Raw genomic sequence first — 13,929 nt, 5'->3', positions numbered from 1 at the left:
AAAGTTGGAGATAGGGTGTGGTTGTCGACTCGCAACATTAGACTTCGACAAACCTCAGCCAGATTGGGCCCTAAATTTATTGGACCATTTCATATTATAAAAAAAATCAATCCAGTTGCTTTCCGGTTACGTTTACCAAGAACTCTCCGGATCGGAAATACTTTCCATTGCTCCCTGTTGAAACCATACGTTTCTTCCAGTAGATTTCCTCGGAAGATCTCTCAGGGGAAATCACCAATAGATGTACAGGGTCAGCAGGAGTTCTTGGTGGAGAAGGTTCTCGATTCCAAGTTGTCCCGGGGTCGGCTTTATTTTTTGGTACATTGGAGAGGTTATGGTCCAGAAGAAAGGTCTTGGGTCCTGGATGAGGATCTCCATGCCCCGAGGCTCAAAAAGGCATTTTTTCGAGAATTTCCTCAGAAACCTGGCCTTAGGGGTTCCTTGACCCCTCCTCAAGGGGGGGTACTGTTAGGCGCCGAGGGTCCGCCCGTCAGTGCGGCCCGGTGCCTAGCAACTAGGGACGCCGCATGCGGACAGCCGCCGGCTCCCTAGCAACGCTAGACGCCGGGCGCACGGAGCCGCTCAGACCCTAGCAACGGGGACGCCACTGTCGGACCGCGTTCCCCGTTGCTGGGTCTAGATTAATCACCTCATTGGTATCCTGGCCGTGCAGCATGCAGCTGCACGGCATGATTGTTTATTACCCTGTCTGGCTCCTGATTGGAGAGCTCCCAGTTAAAAGCACTCTCTGGACTTCTCACAGACGCCGGTAATAGCTTCCTGTTTGCTGTGTCTGTTGCAGAGAGTTTTCCAGTCCTGTCTATCCGGTCGTTCCTGTCCTCAGTGGTCCAATACTCGGAAGTTGTCATCTTTTCCTGGAGTCCTGACCGAGCACCTTTAACATCCTGTGGTGTTCGTGAGTCGCGGCGTAGCCGTGTGTTGCGGCTTGACCGCTTACTATTTATTATTTGGTTATATTGTGTTTCGGAGCTTTTGCGGAGGATTCCGCTCCCACAAATCCACTCTGGTATCCAGCGGTGCTGGATAGGAGTAACGGATTCGTGGATTTTTGGTTGTCCTTTTCCCTGGCGGTTTGTCCGCACATACTTCTGGTTTAAGTTAGTTAGCTTGTAGCCCCTAGCCTGGTTGCTTAGTCAGAGGGCCCCTTGTTATCACCCTGTCTCGGATTTCCCTTTGTCTCCCATTAAGACCTGAGGGGGCATCGGAGTTGGGCAGACATAATCCGCCCTTCAAACGCGGCTGCCATGGGCTCAAGCAACCATAGTCTCGCAGGGGATTTCTGATAACACGGGCGAGACAACGGAGTTAGGGCGCCAGGGGTTACTAGGCTTTCCTGCTCCCGTAACCAGCATTCCATTCCAGTACTCTGACCTCCGTCATAAGATCACCTCTGGTCAGACGTACTGGTATCATAACATTCAGGGTCTGGGTCTCCTGGCGCTTCTCTGGGCAGTGTCCTATGCTGGGTGGTTTTGCTGTGCAAATAGTTATGCAGGACACATCACGCAGTCACCACCCAATCAATCTTCTCCACCTACAAATTGATAGCCGTAAGGAATATGCAGAAGCGGCTATACAGGATCCCAAAAGTGTTCTCTACAATTCGTCGTGCTCGGGATAGCCTAAAATTGTAGATGCGCTTCTCCCTTGTCAAGTGCCTTGGGGGTACGGCTTCATAATGTTCTCGTGGAGTGCGAATGCCTCATCAGCCACGAAAACAAAATTGAGGCCGTGCTGGGATTGCACCCTAGATGACAAGTTCAGGGTCTTTTTGGTGAACCGCTAGTAGAAGGTGGTATTCTTCAGCGACCCACCGTCTGATGCATGTCCGTTTTTGCCAACGTCAATGAAGATGAATTCATGGTTGACATTCATCGCTGCCATCAGCACGATACTGAAATACCCTTTGTAATTTTAATAAAGGGATCCGCTGTTTGCAGGAGGGTTGATGCGGACGTGCTTGCCATCTATCGGTCCCCCACAGTTCGGGAAATACCAGGTGTTGGCAAACTCCCCTGCCACGGCTTGCCATTCTGATGTACGTGCAGGGAGCTATAAAAAAAATTAAATAAAAAATGAAAACATGTATTTCAACAGTGTATTTTTTTTTTAATCTACAGATTGGAAGTGTGGAGATTCCCGCCAACCCAGACTCAGCATCATCCACGATACGGAGGAATCCTAGCCCCAAGTTCCTACCCCTGAAACACCCTCTACCCCTGATACCTCTGCAGCACCAGCTCCTCCGCCGCACCCCCGGAAGAGAACCCCCCCAAAAAAAATACCGCCCAGGAGGGTGAAGACCTCATATTCGAGGATATAAAGTGAAGACTTGCCCAGCGCCCCCAACCACTACTCCAAATCTGGGGAATTTATGGCCTCTGCAATGTGAAACCTACCCCCGGGTCAAGCGGAGCAGATTCAGCGTCTCAATTTAAAAATGCTGACCAAAGCCTGAAAATCCAAACTCCACGATGATGTCGTACTATTTGACCGCCGTCCTCTCACTCTTCCTCCCACCCAATCCCATCCTATTCCGCCCACCCAACCCCATCTCATTCCGCCCACCCAACCACAGCCTACTCCCCCACCCACCTGCTCCTCAGCCATATACTCTGCTATGCTGGAGGCAGAGGAGGACATTCCCCAGTTTGAACATTTGTAAGCATCTTATAAGTCCCAATAAATATGGTGCAGTACAGGCTATATGGTGTTTTGGGGGCAGATTTTTTGGGGAGGATACACGCATGCTGTAGGTGCATAATAGTGGGGCCGGGACCATTCATTCTGCACTTTACAGCATGTGTGTATTCTTCCAATCAAATATGTGCCCAACACACCATATAGCCCTCCATCTTAAAGTACTGCACCATATTTATTGGGAATTTGAACATTGTTAAGGGTGTTGTTTTAAAGTTATTAATTCCCAATAAATATGGTGCGGTATAGGCTATATGGTGTTTTGGGGGCAGATTTTTGGGAGAAGATACATGCACGCTGTAGGCGCATAATAATGGGGCCAGGACCATTCATTCTGCACTTTACAGCATGTGTGTATTCTCCCAATCCAATCTGTGCCCAAAACACCATATAGCCCTCCATGTTAGGAGTGAATGTACCGCCCCATATTTATTGGTAATTAAAAGTAAAATAAACTATTATTTAGTCCTTTGAATTATTTCATTTATATATATATATATATATATATATATATATATATATATATATATATAACAGGAGTCTTGCTAGAATATGCTCTGCTACAAAAATTCCACCAGCAACCGACTCCAGGCTTGTGCAAAAACAACAAACACCTTTTATTCAGGTTGCTCAAATACAGAGAAACACATAAAACAAAGATCACTGTCTTTAGTATAAAACAACCAGGGAGGTTAGGCCCTGCCTCACTCCCTCTTCCTAAATAAGGAACCCTTTCAGGTTCCGGCATCCTGACACTAGTGGCCCAGCCCTCCAGATCCCACTGTCCCTAGCAGGCCTATCACCTGGACACTAATTGCTTTCAGGAGCCCTGAATCATGGGAGAGACTCTGCTTTAAAACCAGCAGCCAGGTGCTGGCTGGTGAAGCAGCTTCTTGGGCTAAGAAGTCTATAAGGCCTGGTCTGGGCCAAATGGATGGGAACCTGGTCCATCCACCCCAAGGACCCTGTGTGTAGCTTACAGGTGGCAAAGTACCTTTCCTGCCACATACCCTTTCCCTCAGCTTTTCGTGGCTAAGAAAAGCGGCATGTGACATTGGCAAGGTTTCACCTTCGCCAATTATTTGGGGCTGACAAATCTTTGGGACATAACTTGGGCCCATACACCTGGGTCTCAAGTTCCTCTCCCAAGTACACGTCCGAGGCCCTTTTAACTTGCCTTGAAATCTATTTCCATTAAAGGTTGGTGGCACCGACTCCACTGTGCCGCCTTCCCTTTCCCTCCACTTTGCCAAAGTGGTAATTTTAATGGACAACTTCCTGTTGCCCACTAAACTTCCCCTTCTCTTCACCTTTCCACCTTTAGGGATAATTCCCTTATCGGGCGCGGATTTACTGGCTACTGAGGAAGTCGCTTCATTCTTTTCTGGGTGTTTGCGACACCTGACATTAACCAACTCTGGACTGGGGAAGGTTTTTAAGTTCACTCTGGGCCTAGTATTCACCCCGGTCTTCACTGGTCTTGGCCTATATGGACAATGCCACCTTTTATGGCCAAGCTCTTGGCACCGGTAACACCTAGTCTCTGCCCTGACTTTAATTGTTCTGAGGTCATTGTCCAACTTTGCCTCCACCCTTTCCCTCAGAGTGAGGCATTGGTCATGAGTCTCAGAAAGTCCTTTCACTTGTTGAACTTTAAGTACTTCCTTCAGTCTTCCCAGCTTTGGCAACATTTCCTTCATTAACGTGACTGCTTCGTCCTCCGATCTCCCATCTTTGACCCTAGTCACCGACTCCTGCTGCTCTATGACCGGCACATAACCCATTTTGATTCTCTTGTCCAGGTCTCTTATTCGACTCTAGTCTTGGAATCTCCTTCACTGTTTCTTTTAGCTGGCTGTTACTTGGGGCCAGCTTTTGGAACTCTCCCCTCAAAGTTTCCAGCTCTCGTGTCTCATATAGAGAACTCTCCCTGGGTAGAGCAACCTCAGAAATGGGACTCTGCACCGATTCCTCTGAGACAGGTTCTTGCTCCTTACTTAGTGTGTCTTTTATGAACTGTCCCAGTTCAGCAATTGGATCTTGAGCCTCTCGTGGTGGATCATGCCTGTGTGCAACAACCCCAAGATTGAAATCTTGCACCTTATCGTCCACATACATGAGTGGAACTCCTTCAGAAGCAGGTTCCTGGATGACTTCGGAAGTAGACTCCTCCATTGCCACTAGATTAGCCATGACTAGCTCACATGGGCGAGACACCTCCAAAGGTACAGTCTTTGTCTGTGATTAGTCAGAGAAAGTCTCACATGTGCACTGGGTGTCCAGATCCTGGGTTTCCAAGACCTCAACAGAAGCAATCTCCAGCTCAGATAAGACTTCCTGCTCTAGGATGGGCTCTTGAGTAGTCATAAAATTTCCGTCTGTCCAGGTAGATTCCTGGGGTTCATCATTCTGCCACAGATCCAGCAGATTAGAGGATTCTTGTTTTGGAGGTGGATGATCACTTGGCATCAAGTCAACCTCTCCCAGCTCCATTACCGCTTCCTCCTTACTCCCTGTCAACTGAGGAGCAGCCGGGCATCCCACATCCTCATCTCGTGTCTCCATAAACACATCTTCTGTGAGCCCCTGTGGCTGCCATGCTCCATCTTGAACAGGTTCTACTGAACTCAGGGCTTTGTTCGACTCTTCACCCAAGCTACTACGACATTCTTTTTCTGGAGAATGAGGTGGTGCTGCTTCGGAGGAACTTCTCACTGCCGTCCTAGGGGTTAACAAAAAAACACTGCCATCTGATGTGGCTCTCTCTTGCTGCTTGCAAAATTCCCGTGTATTTTCTGTGCGCTGCGCAATAATGGCTGCAGCTTCCTCCATGCTCTGGAATGGCAATACCAACTGAATGGACATTAGTGCCTGTAAATGCTCTACCTGAGGAAGGGCCCTCATTTCCACTTTCCAGGCAGATGGCCTTACTAGTGGCATAGCAGGGAGCCTTCCAGGCCTTAGGCACTGGTAACTCTGGCTCAACTTTCCTGTTCCTTCTGGCTGGAACAGGCAATCCAGTATAGCCGGGTTCCAATACAGTATGGTACCATTCTTCCGCAGCCTGCACCACCGTTGGCATCATTTCCCCCGAAGATGGCATCTCCACTTTGGCTGATAATGTCTCTGACCCAACCTTCGGCATAACGTTTCAGGCAACTGGTGTAGCTACGCCTGTGTCTGAACTGAAACTAGCATAGCCAATGGTTTTAGCTTAGAAACCTCCTCCTGAAGCTCCGCCAAGTCTTGCAACAGAGCCTTATTGGCCAGCACCAAACTCCCATATCGTGTCTGGTCACAGGAGATTTCCTCTAATAGTCCTCGGCTATGTACTACTGAGTTTTCAGATCTGGGTTTAGCCTTTGCCAAGGTTTTCCGCAACTCTGACAGCTGGCCTGAGAGCTTGGCAATCTCTTCTCTACTCCTTCCCAATTTGGTCAGAGTCAGACAAAAGAGATTCCTTCTCCTCCAGTTTTTGCGTTAAGGTGTTCACCTGCTCCTGAAGGAAATCACATTTTTCCTTAAGCTCTTCTAGCTCCTGGTCCTTTAATTGAACATTGCTGTCAAGGTCACTTAGCATGTGACACCAAAAAAAAAAGTTTCCATGTTAAAATCTTCCCCAAGATCAGGATTACTCTCCAATAAGCTCTCCACTTCACTCTCCAACTGTGGGGCTTTAATAGGGTCACATAAGTTCCTGACCTGATGTGTTAGAGCTGTCTCTCCTTTTGTTTTTTTAGCATGAATTCTCTTTTTGTTACTCATTTGATGAGACACTTTAGAATATGCTGTATATCTGAAAATCTTTATTCACCCTGTTACCTTTGAAAACTGAAAGTGAAAGGGAAAATAAAAATTCCTTTTTTCTCTTTTTAGCACAGATTAAGTGGTCCCCAATACCTTACACTGGTAGTGCAAATAAACAACTTCTCCCTTCAGGCTCTTAAACTAGAACTCAGGGATTGCTGGGACACATAGTGCCACAAAATTTATCTATTTAAATAGAGCCACATTTATAAAAGGTTTCAACTTTGCTTGATTGGTCTTAATTAGCTAATTAACAGGGACACCAGACTCCCATTACCAGATTTTGTAGGCACAGATAAAAATAAGCTTGGAAAAGAAATTCAGTCATAAATTGTCAGCTGCTTGCAACCCCTTAGAGTAAATCAGCACAGCTACTTTCAATGAATGGTGCAAAGCATATAAGACAGAACAGGCCATTCACCCTGTTTAACCTCTTTGCTGCCAATGCAAACCTGTGCACCAAAATCAAACACATTCAGTTTAAACAAAACATATCATTATTTTTACCCTTTGGGGTTGGGTTTAACAACTACTCACAACACCCTTGGTCTGGTACTGATGCCCACGAGTTCAGCTTGGTCTGGAGTTCGCTGGTATGTGTGCCGCTACCTAGCGGCTGTTGGGGCCTCTGCCACGTGTAACACGACTAGCAGAAGGGTCCCTGTTCAGGTAACACCTAGTCTCTGCCCTGACTTTAATTGTTCTGAGGTAATTGTCCAACTTTGCCTCCACCCTTTCCCTCAGAGTGATGCATTGGTCCTGAGTCTCAGAAAGTCCTTTCACTTGTTGAACTTTAAGTGCTTCCTTCAGTCTTTCCAGCTTTGGCAACATTTCCTTCATTAACGTGACTGCTTCATCCTCCGATCTCCCATCTTTGACCCTAGTCAATGGTCCGAGATGTATGGACCGCCACGGGTGATCTCGGTCCATACATCTCGGACCATTCCAGAATCCATTTTTGTGGACGATTAATAAAGGGAAGAACCACCATTCACCACTGCGTAGGACAGGACTATATTCAACCTCGCTAGGTGGGATACCCGGCTTATGAACCACTTGGAACCTGGTAACTATTCAGTAAATATGGGATGTCCCTGAATTGATTGTGTGGCTTGAAGTACGCTGGGGTTTTCCATCCATTTACTTTTCAAGAACTTACCTGTCAGGTTCTATTTAGTTTGTGTCCCCGGAGGGGGCGCTAGTGGGTCAGTGGAGGTAGGATGGAAGAAGTGAGGAGGCCGGATTGGATTCCTGCACATGTGCGCAATGTTGTTTATTAAACAATAGGCTTTAAACAATATGGCAGCAGGAATACTTGATAACAACAGAAACAAATGCAATTGTGAATATGCAGCGTGGAAGCTGAGAGTCTATGGCAAAGTCTGTATAGTTAGTTCAATCGATCAGGGGATCAATGTGTCGGTATGGGAACCGATAGTTGTTGGACCGTAGAGCCAGCAGAGATGTTGGTGGGAATAGCAAACCTGGTAGCAATTGCAGGAGACAAGTGTTAAAGTTCTCAGTGCAGTTTGAATAACACTGGCAGCTTGCAGGCTGATGAACAGGTGTAGATGACGAGATGCACCTGGAGGAGAGTCTCTACTGCAGAGGGCTGGAGCACACTGTAGCTGGTAAAGGTGTGAAGCTAAAACTCAAGTGCAAGGGTTGCTGGTGCTTGTGGTTCCACGGTAGTACAGGAACAAACTGGAAGGCAAAGCAGGTAAACGAAGGAACTGGAGAACGGAGCCAGAGACACAGGTCATAGGAGTGACACGAAGTCCAGAAGGACTGACTCACCCTGCTGCTCCTGATATACCCCCCGGTCTGTGGGTATTGGTGGGAAGTGAATGAGGAGGTGCGGCCAAGCTCGGATTGGCCGATGCGGCAGTCTGATGGAAACTGTCATGGCGGTGCCCATGCCGCGGCCCGGCGGGAACGCGGCGTGCATGCACGCCCGCTGACAACAGAGGTGTTCCTAGGCCCAGGATGACGTCCGGCGACAAGGCGACCAGTGACAGCGAGATGCAGAGACCCCGGACGGGGACCGCACCGACGGACAGATGCAGCTGTGGTAAGTCGATTCCTGACATTACCTGGCTGATTCAAAATATACAGGATTAACATTCTGTGGTCATGAGGCTAGCACTGAGGCTTTATCAGTTGTGATATTTTTAATGCTTTTTTTATATTGTATTATCCTTATTAAATTGTATATTCATTTTTAAATTGGCACCTGGTTAGCGCTGTTTTCATATCAGTTTTTGCTTTCATGTTAGGGTGACTGACTATCACCCATTTCCAACAGCCGCTTAGAAAATCAACTCTGTCCCAAGCGCCTGAAATTATATTAATTTATTAATATAAACTTTTTGTCTTTTTAACAGAAGTTGATACCTGTAGGAATCCATCACAGAACAGGATAAAGAGCACTTTGTTCAGAAAAACCAAACAAAGCAAAGCACACTAGCAATGTGGAACGCTCGGAAGGTATAAACCAGCTTCACTAATCACAGAGCAGCAGTGTGCACATGGCTAAAATGGCTGCTGCTATTTATATGGCTATTTGGCCCACCCCCCTAGCACCAATCCAGCCAATCGCATATTCTATAGCTGCAGTGTCCACAGGGCTAATGGCTGCTGCTAGTTATACCTTTGGGCCAGCCCCCCTAGCACCTTAATCCAGCCCATCACATATATCTTATGGTACATGTGAATGCATTGCGATAAATCGCCTGCGATATGTCACCGCGTGACATCGCAGGCGATACATCGCATGCAAAAAAAGTCACACGTACCAAATCGGTTGGAATCGTATGGAACCACTCCTAGGATGCTCCCGGGAGAGTTCAAGGGAAATTGCCTCCGACTTCAGCCTCAGACATATCGTTCTAGTGTATGGGGCCCTTAGGACTCGAAACAAGCTTTAGTATCTGGTAGAAAACCTTTTTTCTAATTTATAGCTCTGCTATGGTATGCTTCCTTTGTTTAATATTTACAACTTGCATCAGGTTTAAAATGAATTTGCAATTGTAAGATTTTTAATCTGATAGGGGGTAAACTTGAAGTCTGGATACAATGAGGGTGATTCTGACTCATACAGCAGACTTATCTCACAGATATCAGCAAATGGCGCATGAGCAAAAGAAAGAAATTAGCAACTGCGCATACGCCAGATCAAACTTATGGGCCCTACACATTAGCAACTGGCTGCCGAGGTGCGACCCGGCGGGAGAGGGGGGGGGGGGGGGGGAGTGACGGTGGGAGTGAAGTTTCTTCACTGCCCCTTCATCCGACACCATAGCCGTGCATGCTAATATAGACGACATTGTCCAGATTAGCATGCAAGTATAAGCGACTCGGCACCATCGATGAACGAGCACGGGGCCGGGCATCGCTCATCATTGGTGCCTACACACTGAACGATATGAACGAGATCTCATTCATTAATGAACGAGAACGTTCATATCATTCAGTTAGATCTATAAGTGTGTAGGGCCCTTTACACTAACTGAGACTCTGGGGTAGATGTATGAAGCTGTGAAAAGAGTGGAGAAATGAGCCAATGGAGAAGTTGCCCATGGCAACCATTCAGCTGCTTTGTATAATTTTACAGAATGTACTGGATAAATATTACTTCAAAACAGATTGGTTACCATAGGCAACCTCTCCATTGGCCAACATGTCCACTCTTTTCACTGCTTCATACATCTCCCCCAAAGTTTACTACTGCAAATGGATTGATGTGTCTGTTGAAATGTAACTCTCTCTGCACGTTACATATGCCTCTTCTGCAGTGCACATGGGCCCTCATTCCGAGTTGATCGTACCAAGCAACTTTTTGCAGCTGGTGCGATTAACTAATCTCCACCTATGGGGGAGTGTAGTTTGGGGGTCATTCCAACCTGTTCGCATGCAGCGGTTTATTGCTGCAGTGCGAACGGGTACGGAATGCTCATGCGCGGCGGCCGCAGTGCATGTGTGCGACGTTGCCTAGCGAGAGGAGTCGCCGGGTTACGTTGCGTCTAAAGAAGGAAGCGGTCGCAGAGCGGGCCGCAAAGAAGATTGACAGGAAGAAGGCGTACCTGGACGGATCCGGAGCGTTGGAGACCGTTTTCGGGGAGTGGAGAAGAAAACGCAGGCGTGTCCAGCAGAACGGAGGGCGGATGTCTGACGTCAGAGCCGGCTCCAGCATCGCAGAGATCGTCGCACAGGGTAAGTATATCCAGGGCTAGTCTACTTCTGCTTGAAATTTTTTAAGCTTAGCAGGGCTGCACAAGCGATCGCAGCCTTGCTAAACTAAAATACACTCCCCCATAGGCGTGGACTAGTTGATCGCAGCAGCAGCAAAAAGTTGCTGGCTGTGATCAACTCCGAATGACCAATGCGATCGCTTGTGCAGCCCTGCTATGCTAAAAAAGTTTCACACAAAACAAGACCAGGCCTGGACATACTTACCCTGTGCGACGGGTCCTGCGATGATGGGCACGGCTTTGACATCAGACATCCGCCTTCCGTTCGCCTGGACACGCCTGTGTTTTTCTTACCACTCCCCGAAAACGGCTTCAAACGGTCAGTTGACACCCCGTAACGCCTTCCTCCTGTCAATCTTCTTGCAGTCGCCGATGCGACCGCTTTTTTCGCTGTCAGCGTCGTTGTCGCCGGGCAATGACGCCGCTCATGTGCATTCCAGACCCGATCGCACTTCTGCGAAGAAGTGCAGCGTGCGATCGGGTCAGAATGAGAGCCATGGTCTTACCCATTTGCTAGCAAATTTGCTGCTGCAATCAGATCTGAATGATGCCCAGGGTTTCTGCCCACTTTGGCAGATTCTCACATTAGCGTACAGTATGAATGTAATCAAAATGCCATGGGCATATAGAGAAGCGATCACACATGCACCTGACTCCCCAATGTGCGAATGCATAACATACCTTGTTTTTGGTGAACACACACATACTAAAAGTTATACACTCTGAAATTTATGTTAGCTAGCTGTACATCAACAAGGAGATCTGATATTTTTGCATCAAGTATATTATGAACATTGGACCTTATTCAGCAGCATATGCTGCTGCGATGCGATCGCATTCTCCCTGGTCCCGCCATAGGGGGTAATTCCAAGTTGATCACAGCAGGATTTTTGTTAGCAATTGGGCAAAACCATGTGCACTGCAGGGGGGGCAGATATAACATGTACAGAGAGAGTTAGATTTGGGTGGGGTGTGTTCAATCTGCAATCTAATTTGCAGTGTAAAAATAAAGCAGCCAGTATTTACCCTGCACAGAAACACAATAACCCACCCAAATCTAACTCTCTCTGCACATGTTATATCTGCCTCCCCTGCAGTGCACATGGTTTTGCCCAATTGCTAAAAAAAATCCTGCTGCGATCAACTTGGAATTACCCCCATAGTGCACACGCGCAGGAACCACGCTGCGCGGGCCGGGGAGATGCGATTGCATCTCACTGATGCGAATGCCTCTTTCTGATTGACAAGCAGAGGCGTCCGCGGGGCGGTCGGGTGCAGCATTGGGGGGAAAATGGAGGTGGAACAGTGCAGTTTTTTGGGACTGCCACGTGACATCCCATGCTGCCGCTGTGATGCAAAAACATGGCGGCAGTGTGTCTGATTTTGCAGCTACGTTGTGCAGGCAGGCGGCTACCCTTGATTTGCGAGGGTCAGCGATGCGGTCGCAATTGAATTGCGATCACATCATTGGGCGGCTATTTGCAGTGTGGACATCCTTGCCCTGTGCTGGGCGGCCCCCAGCATGAGATTTTTTCATTAGCAGTTTTGCAATCGTAGCAAAACTGCTAATGAAGCTGAACATGGTCCATTGTTTTTGTTGATTTTATTTTTTCCACTCCAATTTTATTTTTTTACATATGTGCATATGTATTTTCATTAGTGTTTTGTGGTTGGGAGAGATAGCGCTCACTGGGGAAGGAATTGGATGAGTGCCGCTAGACCTGGAGGTGTCCTACTTCCTTGTGCAGATATGGAAAGGAAAAAATGGACAGCGCACTTTAGGGATGTGGATACCAGGAGAAAAGGGAGAGGGGGGAGGGAAGGGGTGACAAATGCAAAATGTCTATTTTTGCATAAGGAGTGTCAATGATGGATGTAAGCCCTATGTGTGCAATGATAATTGTGACAAAATAAACTGTATTTGTTTATTGTTTTGGTTTATACGAAACCCTCTTCAGGTGTGTCGTGCAGACTACCCTTTATAGGTGTACCCTCCTGAATGGTACACTTTTTCCCAAACCCTTGTAGTCAATAAGTCTAAAATGCCACTATCAGGTGTGTCTTGCAGACCACCCTTTATAAGTATACCCTCCTAATGGTATACCCTGTTCAGAAGGACCCCAGCTGGGGTTAATGTCGGGTGTACCCTGGTGAGGGTCACCTTTACCATAGGTGTAGTGTGCCTATGTGCTTCTGAGTGGTCTCTGTTAGTCTGATGTGAATGAGTGTGACAGTTTGCGGCGTCCCGCCTGTCAGACTCTTCCTGTTGTGCTTGGCTGGAGGTAGCGGGTGTGGGGCTGTGTAAGTTTCACTTACTGTCGGGGGCAGGTTGGTGCGCCTGCCGCCGGTTTCTGCAGTCCCGTCCCGCGTCCTGCGCTGCCTCCGCGAGTTCTGTCTGCAGCTCCGGTCCCCGGCTCGATTGCAGGCGCTGCTGTGTTGCTCCTGCTCGCGGGTCCCGTCTGCTACTTCCTGGTGTCGGCGTCACGTGCTGGGTCATTAGTAGAGCAGAGCATATTTTTTATTTTTTGGGTTTATGGTTATCATATTTATGTTGCTTGTATATTCATCCATCTGCGTTCACTTCCATAAACTCTCAATCCATCTGCGCTCACTCCCAATGTTTCGAAGTTGTTTTTTTCCTGTAGCAGTAGGGTTCAGTATTCCAGTACTAGTGAGCAGCATCTGGATTGAATGTCACCATTTTACCTAGGAGTGCCTGTTTTTTCTTCTTCTTCCTACCCATTAAGTATCAGGACGATCTGACACGCTTCCTCAGTTTTCCTTTGGCAGATTAGTCTCCATATGTTTCTATAGGCATCACAGTAATGGTGGGCACACACTAGGCAATGTGCTCTATAAGCAACGTCGCCTAGTGTTTCCCCTTCCTGGGCCAGTCGGTCGGCAGTAAGGCATACACACTGAGCGATATGACGACCATATCACTCAGTGACATCACGCCGCGGCCAGGCCGTTCAGGCTGCTCTTGGACGACAGTCCAAATTGAGCTGCATGCATGGCCAACAGCGAGGGTCGTTAACGACCCGCGGGGCCGTGCATCACTCGTCGTTGCCGGCATACACACTTGCCGAGAAAGTGAACAACGTCACTTAGGAAGGGTGAAAATGAGCAACGTTGTTAATTTTCTCGGCAA

At 47.8% G+C, this 13,929-nt stretch overlaps 1 long non-coding RNA gene across 1 annotated transcript in view; it reads left to right on the top strand.

Annotated features, from left to right (window-relative positions):
* LOC134932889 (uncharacterized) overlaps nt 1-9,009 on the top strand; it is a 68,906-nt gene extending 59,897 nt beyond the window's left edge. The window contains exon 3 of the long non-coding RNA XR_010179523.1: nt 8,913-9,009. This is a non-coding gene — a long non-coding RNA (uncharacterized LOC134932889). The remainder of the gene's footprint in view (nt 1-8,912) is intronic.
* Nucleotides 9,010-13,929: the final 4,920 nt, after the last annotated feature.

This window comes from Pseudophryne corroboree, chromosome 6 (genome assembly GCF_028390025.1).
Source record: "Pseudophryne corroboree isolate aPseCor3 chromosome 6, aPseCor3.hap2, whole genome shotgun sequence".
Lineage (NCBI taxonomy): Eukaryota > Metazoa > Chordata > Amphibia > Anura > Myobatrachidae > Pseudophryne > Pseudophryne corroboree.
Note: the sequence above shows the minus strand (reverse complement) of the source record. Positions and strands in the feature narration are given on the sequence as shown.